The 8,752-nt window shown below is 47.4% G+C and overlaps 1 protein-coding gene across 1 annotated transcript in view; it reads left to right on the top strand.

Moving 5' to 3' along the window:
* Arf3 (ADP ribosylation factor 3) overlaps nucleotides 1–8,752 on the top strand; it is a 19,230-nt gene that overhangs the window by 682 nt on the left and 9,796 nt on the right. The gene's annotated exons all lie outside the window — the stretch shown is intronic.

The following is an 8,752-nucleotide window of genomic DNA, read 5'->3' as shown; positions in this document are numbered from 1 at the left end:
CTCCCTTCCCTCAGTGGGGCAGGGGGCTGGCGGAGCGTGCGCCGCCGCGTCGCGAGGGTCGCCAGGTGGGGCCGGGGGCAGCAGGTGGGGGGTGGGGAGCGCGGTGGGGGAGGGGCCGCGCTCCCCGGGAGGAGAGGTGGGGCCCCCCTCCCGCGGCGCGCTGGGCGGGGGCGGCCTCCTGTCACCGGCCCCGAGTTTGTGCCGTCCAATCCGCTCTCTTCCTTTAGGCAGCACCGAGATTCCCGGAACAGAAAATGGAGCCGTTGCTTACGCCAGTCGCTGGAGGGAAGGAGGGGGAGGTGTGGAGGTGAAATTTCCAGTTAAAAACGGGCCACTGGTAGCCAAGTGGCAGCTCATTTTGGGGGAGGTTCCTTTGTTCCTGGGTTTGTTACTGTCGGTGGCCTCAGCCCTTGCTCAGCATTACCCTTCCTCAGAGGAGGAGTGTGGCAGTGGAGGAGAAAGTGTGGCGTGCGGTCAGGGAGGAGAAGTAGTGAGGCGGTCCGGGCGAGGGCCGAGTGTAACGTAAAACCTGTCTCTGATGCAGTTGGTTTGGGTCCCTCCTGCTCCATGGCATGAAAGTTTCATTGGGAGGAGATCTGCTGCGGAGATGGCGAGGCCGGGGCTGCAGGCCGACTCGGGCGCGCCTGCCTTGGCCCTCGTCCCCAGCCCGGTGGCGGATGCGGCCTTTGCTGCCTGCCTTCTGTTGTGGGCCTGTTGTTGGGGCAGTGTCCGCACCTGTTGCGACCGGCGCTGGCCCGCGGCGTGGTGGTCTGTCCTGGGCCTGAGTTTGAATAAGATGTACAAAAGCTCATCGTAAGGAGAGACCGACGTCCTGAGATTCGTTTTTGAACAAAAAGAATCATTGAGCTTGGATTCAGCCGGGAAGGGCTCTCTGGACCACCCGCTCCTGCACCTCCTGGCACACACTTACTGTCTTCTGTAAGAAAAGCAGCTATGTTTTGGTAATGCTGAGGACGAAGCCTAGGGCCCCAAGGCGTGTTAGGCAAGCTCTCCCACTGAGCCCAGCCCAGTCAAAACTTTGCATGTTTGTGTGATGGCTTTTCTAAGGAGATTGGAAGTTTTTCGAGTGCAGGAATTCAGTCTCCCCACGTGTGTCACAATACATATGCACATACTAGGCATTTGTGAACGCAGGACAGGAAGGTAGTTTGTAATTACAGTTCAGGAAAGGAGAAGAAATGGTTAGGCTATTAGTGGAAGTGCCTAGCCATTCTCGTGGAGAATGAGAGTATCTCATGGAGAGAGTATCTTCATACAAAGATTCTGTAATTGGTTTTCCCACCTTTGTTCTTGCTCCTGTGTGCGCACGCATGTGCGTGAGTGCAGGTATTAGGAATTGAACCCAGAGTCTTTGTGCTGAACTACATCTCCAACTCTTTTTTATTAAAAATTAAAAAATTTTTTGAGACAAGGTCTTGGTATGTCCTTAAGTTGCCAAGAATAGGCAGTGTTGCAGTCCTCCTGACTCAGCCTTCAAGGGTTCTGAGGGTGCCCCACCTCCCAGCCCCACTACCAGGGACTGAATTCAGAAACTTGAGTTACACCCCCAGTTTTTTTGGGTTTTTTTTTTTGAGACAGAGCCTTGGCTAAGTCACTAAATTGCCCAGGCTGAGCTTGTTTTTTGTTTTTGTTTTTTTTGAGACAGGATTTTGCTGTATTGTTGAGACTGGCGTTGAACTCAAGGCAGTCCTCCTGCCTCAGCCTCCTAAGTGCTGGAATTATAGGTGTGACCATCACACCCAGCTCAGGATTCCAAATTTTGTTTCTCCTGCCTCAGCCTCTAAATGCTGAGATTATATTCTTGAGTGCCTAGATGTATACCACTGCGCCTAGCTTTCTCCTCTTGTGAGAAGCAGAAAACGAGGTGAGATAGCTCAGCCGCCTAAGCGCCTGCTTAGGCAAGCACAGGGACCAGGTTTGATGTAGTACCGCATGCCTTACTGGCCTCACCTCTGGGCTTACTGAGCTGACCACCGAGACCAGGCGTGGTGGTGCACACCTGTAATCCCAGTGCTGGGGAGGCTGAAAACAGGAGGATTGCTACTGTCTGAGCTGCGTAAGACCCTATACCAAATACATTTTTAAAGAAAAGGTTTTTTACCTGAAATTCCAGGTTTTCTGCCTTCCTGTTGTGGGAAAAGGGGTCTCTCTGTCAGACTAAAATGTTTCTTTTGGGGAGGGGGAATGAGACAATCTTGCTGTTAGTTTATGGTGGCTTGAACCCATTGCTGTTCTCCTTCCTCAGCCTCCCAAATGTTGTGCCACTATGCCTGGCCAGACCCAAATTCTTTAAAGTGTTGTCTGTGAGTTGAGATGCTGGAAATTATAGGGGAAGGGCCAATCTGTGTTTGTAGTGCCTGGCAGATTGGTGCCAGTGAGTGGTAGCTGCCATTCTATTCACGGCAAGTATAAAGAGCAGGGGCTGGGCATGCATACATATCTGTAACCCTAGCACTTTGGAAGGATTGCACGTTCAAACCCAGCCTAGGTAGCAAGACCCAGCTTCAAGATTTAAAAAAATTTAGGCACGGTGGCATACAGCTGTAATCACAGTACTCAGGAGGCTGAGGCAGGAGGATCTCAGTGAGTTCCAGGCCAGCCTGAGGGGCTACATAGTGAGTTTGAGGCCAGCCTAGACTACATGATGAGGCCTTTTCTCAAAAATAAAAAAAACAAATTAAGACCAAAGAAATCAAACCAAGTGTTGTGGTGTATGCCTGTAATCCCAGCATTTGGAAGGTTGAGACGAGGACTGCCACAAAATTGAGGCCAGGTTGAGCTGTATATTGAGACCTTGTTTCAAAAAGCAATAAAACAAAAATTCAAATCAAAGCCCTGGGTTGAGTCCAAGCCCCCCCCCCCAAAAAAAAAAAGAAAAAGACAGATGGCAGACTGGAAAAAGTGGAGGTGAGGTCGTGTTTGTTTGTTTGTTTTTGTACCAGGGACTAAAAACTCAGGACCTTGTGCTTGCCAGGCAGGCACTTAGGCCACTGAGCTATATCCCCCCCACCTTTTTTTTTTAAAGAGAGTCCCTCCCTTTGTAGTTGAGGCTGGCCTTGACCTTGTGGCGGTCTTCCTGTCTTAGCCTCCTCAGTGCTGTGATTGCAGGCAGGCATCACCATACTTGACACATCAAGATCTTTGTTTTTTGGTACATTTTCGATATACGTAATGATCACATTTGTCATGAGGAATTTGTCCTGTGCATGATATATCTTGATTCTTTTTTCTCCTCATTTCTCTGCCCTTCCCTTCAGCCCCTCTTATCCTCATTTACAAAAGCTTTGTTTCAGTTCTTTCCTTTTTTTTTTCTTTTTCCTTTCTTCTTTTACCCCTCTCCCCTCCTTAGTTCCCCTTCCTATTTCAGTATTTTCTATTTCACAATATCTGTTATACACTTTGGTCCTTATTTACACTTTCAATTTCTTACACCAGAGAAGCTCTGATATTTACCTATAGGTGTCTGGTTTATTTCACTTAGTATTTTTTCAAAGCGCATTTACCTAGAAATGTCTTGAGCTTGTCCTTTATGGCTGAGTATTACTATAAAAGAATAGTTTAAGAACCACATTCTCTTTATCCATTAGTTGGTTGATGAAGGTCTGAGGAGATGGCTCGGTAGAATAAGCGCTTCCCTGGCAAGTGGAAGGGCCTGAGTTCAATCCCCAGTTCCAAAAAAAAAAAGATTTAGAGAGCAGAAGGTGGGGTTTGTAAGTTGGAAGATACTTATTTAGTGACAGGGTATTGCTGGATAGTGCAGGCTGGCCTTCAACTAATGTATCCCAGGCTAACCTCAGACTTGGAGTGATCCTTCTGTCTCAGCCTCCCAAATGCTGGGATTACAGGTGCATGCCTCCCTGTCCAGCTAGCAGGAATAATTTTTTAAAAAAAATGTATTTAGGGCTGGGGAGATAGCTTAGTAGAATAAGTGCTTGCCTGGCAAGTTCAAGGTCATGAGTTCAAACACCAGTATCGCCAAAAAAATTTTAAAAAATGTATTTAGTACAGGGTCTACAGAGTCTCACTACACAGATCGGACTCATAGTGATCCTTCCTGTTTTTCAGCCTCCCAAGTGTTGGGATTACAAGCATGCCACCATACCCAGCCTCAGCGTGCCCTGGGGGGCGGGACCGGCACCAGGCATGACAGGCCTGGGGGAATTGAACCCCCATCCCCTGCGTCTGCCTAAATGGGCATTTTAATCTGCTGAGCTATCTGGCCAGCTTAATTTTTTTTTTTTAGGAAGAATTTTTAAAACCGCATTTTGTTGAAGCTGTACATGTAATACTGGGTACACATGCCCGTTACCACAGCTGCAGAGACTCCAAGGAGGATTACAAGTTTAAGGCCAGCTGCGAAATTTAGCAAGATATGTCCAAATAAAATGATAAAGAGGCTGGGGATGTAGCACAGTGCTACCTGGATTCAGTGCCCAGTCTCCATCGCCCCACACACAGAGTATGTAATTGAAGTGAATTGTGAAATATGTTTCCTCATATAACTCTAGAAAATGAAGCCTGGGAATCAGGCTGGGTATGATAGCACACACCTGGCATCTCAGCACTTGGGAGGCTGAGGCAGGAGGATCACTGCCTGAGAATCACAATATCCCACTGTAGGGCCAGGGAGATAGCTCAGCAGACTAAGCACCTGCTTAGGCAAGTGCAGGGACTGGGGTGTGATCCCTGGCACCACATGCCCTGCTGGCCCCCACCCCTGGGCACACTGAGTCAGCCACTGAGACCCGGTGTGGAGGCTCATGCCTTTAATCGTAGTGCTGAGAGGCTGAAAACCGGAAGATTGCTGTCCAAGCTACATAGCGAGACCCTGTACCAAATACATATACATATACATAAAAATACATATGTATATATGCATATACGTATTTCCTGTTTTGGTTGCAGGTAAGTTTAGAAACTAAAGGGTATAGTAATTAAGAGCCTTAGAGTCAGACAACATTGGGTTCATATCCTGCCTTTGCTATTTACTAGTTGCAAATTTTTGGTAAAATTACCTTTTCTCTTACCCTTTTCCATGTTTGTGAAGAGGTAGTGATACTATCTACCAACTGGGTCGTCATGAGAATTAAATGAGGTTGGAACGATAGATCAGTATCCCATAAAACACAGCACAAATGAATGCTGGCTGCTGTTCATGACCCCTCACGATAGAAAGACAGTAGTGTGGACAGTAAGCACCTCCCTAGAGGAGAAGAGGTATCCAAGAAGCACAGCTTGGTGGGGGACGCCCATACGCAGGCTGGTTGTTACTGGGCTTTCCCTGCTGGTTTTGGGCTGTAAGCAGTGTAGGCTTTTCTCAGCATCAGCCGCCTAGAGGCAGCTCCTGCTGGTGAAGAGGAGGCAAAGCCAGAGCAAGATGGGGCTCAAGAACACTGCTGGAAAAAGGAAAAAAGAACTCTGTTGGTAGGAGGTTACCTGGCTCTTGCTTGCAGCAGTGCTTGCACATCTCGGTGACCTGGGGCAGAGATCCATGTTCTAGTCCTCTTATCTACGCCACCGTCCTGCTTTAGAATCGTACATTTCCCAGCCACTCTTCCTTTTGTCGCATCTTAAAACGTCTTAACTTTGAGCGCCTTTTTCACAGAACAAGAACTGAGTGAGATAAGGGTTGCGACCACAAGTGTAGGGGCTTTGTCATGAAGCTGTGCAAAGGGTCTGCTATATCCTGTGGACTGGGATGGAATGGCTCAGGGTTTTGGGAACCTGCTATTATTACTTTTCCTGAGGAGAGGGGAGATGACAGAATGGCAGATCGTAGGGTGCACTTTGCTCTCCTGTTGCTGAGAGGCTGGCCTAATCGTTTGTGGTCTTATGCATGCGTTGTATCGGTAAACCAGGGGGAGTGCACATGCCTGTTGTCCTAGTGCTGTGGGAGGCTGAGGCAGGAGAGTTGAAAATTCAAGTCTAGGGGCTGGGGAGATGGCTCAGTGGAATAAGCGCTTCCCTGGCAAGTGCAAGGGCCTGAGTTCAATCCCCTGTTCTGAAAAAAAAAAAAAAAAAAAAAAAAAAAAAAGAAAATTCAAGTCTAGCCTGGGTAATTTAGTAATTTAATGAATTAAAAAAACAACAAAAAAAATTAAGTTTTTTTCCTGTATCTTAGGGAATGGTGTACAGGGTGTTCAGGGCCTCACTACTAGATTAGACTACTAGTGATTCTCCTGTTTACAGTCTCCCAATTGATGAAATCCTGGCTCCTGCACCTATTTGCAGGTACTTTAATCTGCTGAACTATTTGGCCAGCCCAGTTTTGTTGTTTTTGTTTTGTTAATTCACCAGTTTATTGTTAGGACCCTGTTTTTCTTTTTTTGGTGGAATGGGGGATTGAACTCAGGCCCTTGCGCTTGCCAGGGAAGCGCTTATTCCACTGAGCCATCTCCCCGGCCCTAGGAACCTGTTTTCTCTGTGTGTGTGCTCTCTGCCCGTATCTTACTGATAAGTCCATGTAGCTGGATGTGGTGCTATACAGTTGGAATTTCAGCACTTGGGAGACTGAGGCAGGAGAATTGCTGTGAGTTCTAGGCCAGCCTAGGCTGCATAGTGAAATCAAGGCTAGCCTGAACTACACAGTGAGACCCTGTCTGAAAAAAAAGCTGGGGCAGAATGGCTGTTGTATATGCAGCCAGTAACTGCCATCCTGGTTTATCTTGGCTTCTCTTAGGGTTTCAGTTACCATCTGTACAAAGGACTCAGAATTCCAGCTCATGACTGTCTTTTGTCTCGGTTTTGGGTTTTTGAGACCGGGTCTCACTTTGTAGTTCAGGCAGGCCTTGAACTGGTGACAATCCTTCTGCCTCAGCCTCCCAAGTAGTAGGATTACAGGCATGCATCACCATGCCTGGAAGGTGGTTTTTTTTTGGGTGGTACTAGGGATCAAACTCAGGACCTTGGCTTGCCAGTCAAGCACTTACTCCACTGAGCTGGCTCCCCAGCCCCCCGCAGTGTTTAAAACAAACATGTTTCTCAGATCTGGTCCTCTTGTATATCCTGGCTGAAGAAGTATCCTGCAGTAACTGGGCATGGCAGTACACACCTGTAATCCCAACACTCGAGAGACTGAAGCAGGAGGAATCATTGTGAGTTCAAGCCAGCATGGGCTGCGTAGCGAGACCCTGTCTCAAAAAAGGAAAGAACTGCTGTGCAGTCACCTGAGCCACAACCCAGGAATTGTGCTTTCCTGTCCTCTCTTTTTTCCTGCTGTTCTTCCTGCGTTTAAGCAGCAAGTAAGTCCTGTGGATTGTACCATTTCCTGCTTCAAACCTGTCCTCTCCTTTATTGCCACCTTGGGTAAAGCACCTCGTGCTTTCTCATCTGTATTAACATCTCCCAGTGGTCTCTACCAGTTTTTCCTCTTCACATTCACTCGAGGAACAAGGGTTTGTCAGTCTAACATTCACAACTGATCTTTTTTTTTTTTTTTATTGATACACCCTTGATGTGCATCCTGATGCTCATACAATCAGTTGATCTTCATATTTCTTTTTTTAATTTTTATTTATTTATTTATTTGTATATGTGTGTGTGTGGCCAGCTCAGCCCACCAGGGGGCAGGCTGGCTGGCATGTGGTGCTGGGGGATTGAACTGCGGTCCCTGTGCTTTGCTAAGCTTGTTCTAAGTAGGTGCTTTAGACCACTGAGCCATCTCACCAGCCCCACAACTGATCTTGATACTTAGCTCAGCCTTAAAGTCTTGTGCAGTTGTCTCTGCACCCCTGCTGAGTCCCATTTGCCATACCTCACACCAAGTGCACCTGACTTTGATTCAGCACAAATACTCTCTGTAATTCAAGTCTTTATGCTTTTACCGAAGTACTTGCTCTTTTTTTTGGAGGGGGGCTTGTCTTAGTTATTCTTCTCTGGACAAATACTCGACACCCAAATTGAAGAAAGGAAAGGTTTAGCTCACAGTTACTGGAGGTTTCAGTCCATATTCAGCTGGCTCCAAGGCAGAGAGGCACAAGGCAGAGAGCGACCTTTCATGACTAAGGCAAAGAGCAAGAGCAAAGCGGGGAGGGGGGGTGCTGGGGAGATAGCTCAGTGGAATAAGCGCTTCCCTGGCAAGCGCAAGGGCCTGAGTTCGATCCCCGGTTCTGCAAAAATAAATAAATAAATAAATAAATAAATAAATAAATAAATATAAAAAAAATAAAAAAAGAGCAAAGGGGGAGGTAACAGCAGCTCAAGCAGCTAACTTCTCTTCCCACCTTACATTGCAGTGTAGATTACCTGCCCCAGGGCAGGTGCAGCATCCACCCCACAATAATCACAAACTCCAGAAGCCACCCCTTGACTGCATGAGGCTTTGGGGGAGGACACCTATACACAAACCATAATAGGGCAGAACAGGAATTGAACTCAGGCCTTTGCCTATTCTACTGAGCTATCTCCCTGGCCCAGTACTTTCTCTTGTTCTGTCAAATTATGTCCTGTTCTTCCAAAGTCAGCTCAGGTGTAACCTGCAATCATGTCTGGGACTTGTCCTTTACCTTGTAGTCTTGATTTACTGCTGCAGCTTTCTGTTCCTGTAATACCACAGTGGATATAGTAGTAGGGATCAAATCCAGGACCTTTGCACTAAGCTACATCTTCAGCCTTTTAAAATTCTTTTCGGGGGGGCCTGGCCTTAGCTCAGTTCTTTAAGTGGCTGCTTCCACAAAGCTGTCAGCCTCGGGTTGCTGTAGTTCGATCCCCACAACACTCCAGCCAGCCCAAC

Source organism: Octodon degus, unplaced genomic scaffold, assembly GCF_000260255.1.
Source record: "Octodon degus isolate 3935 unplaced genomic scaffold, OctDeg1.0 scaffold00100, whole genome shotgun sequence".
Taxonomy (NCBI): domain Eukaryota; kingdom Metazoa; phylum Chordata; class Mammalia; order Rodentia; family Octodontidae; genus Octodon; species Octodon degus.
Note: the sequence above shows the minus strand (reverse complement) of the source record. Positions and strands in the feature narration are given on the sequence as shown.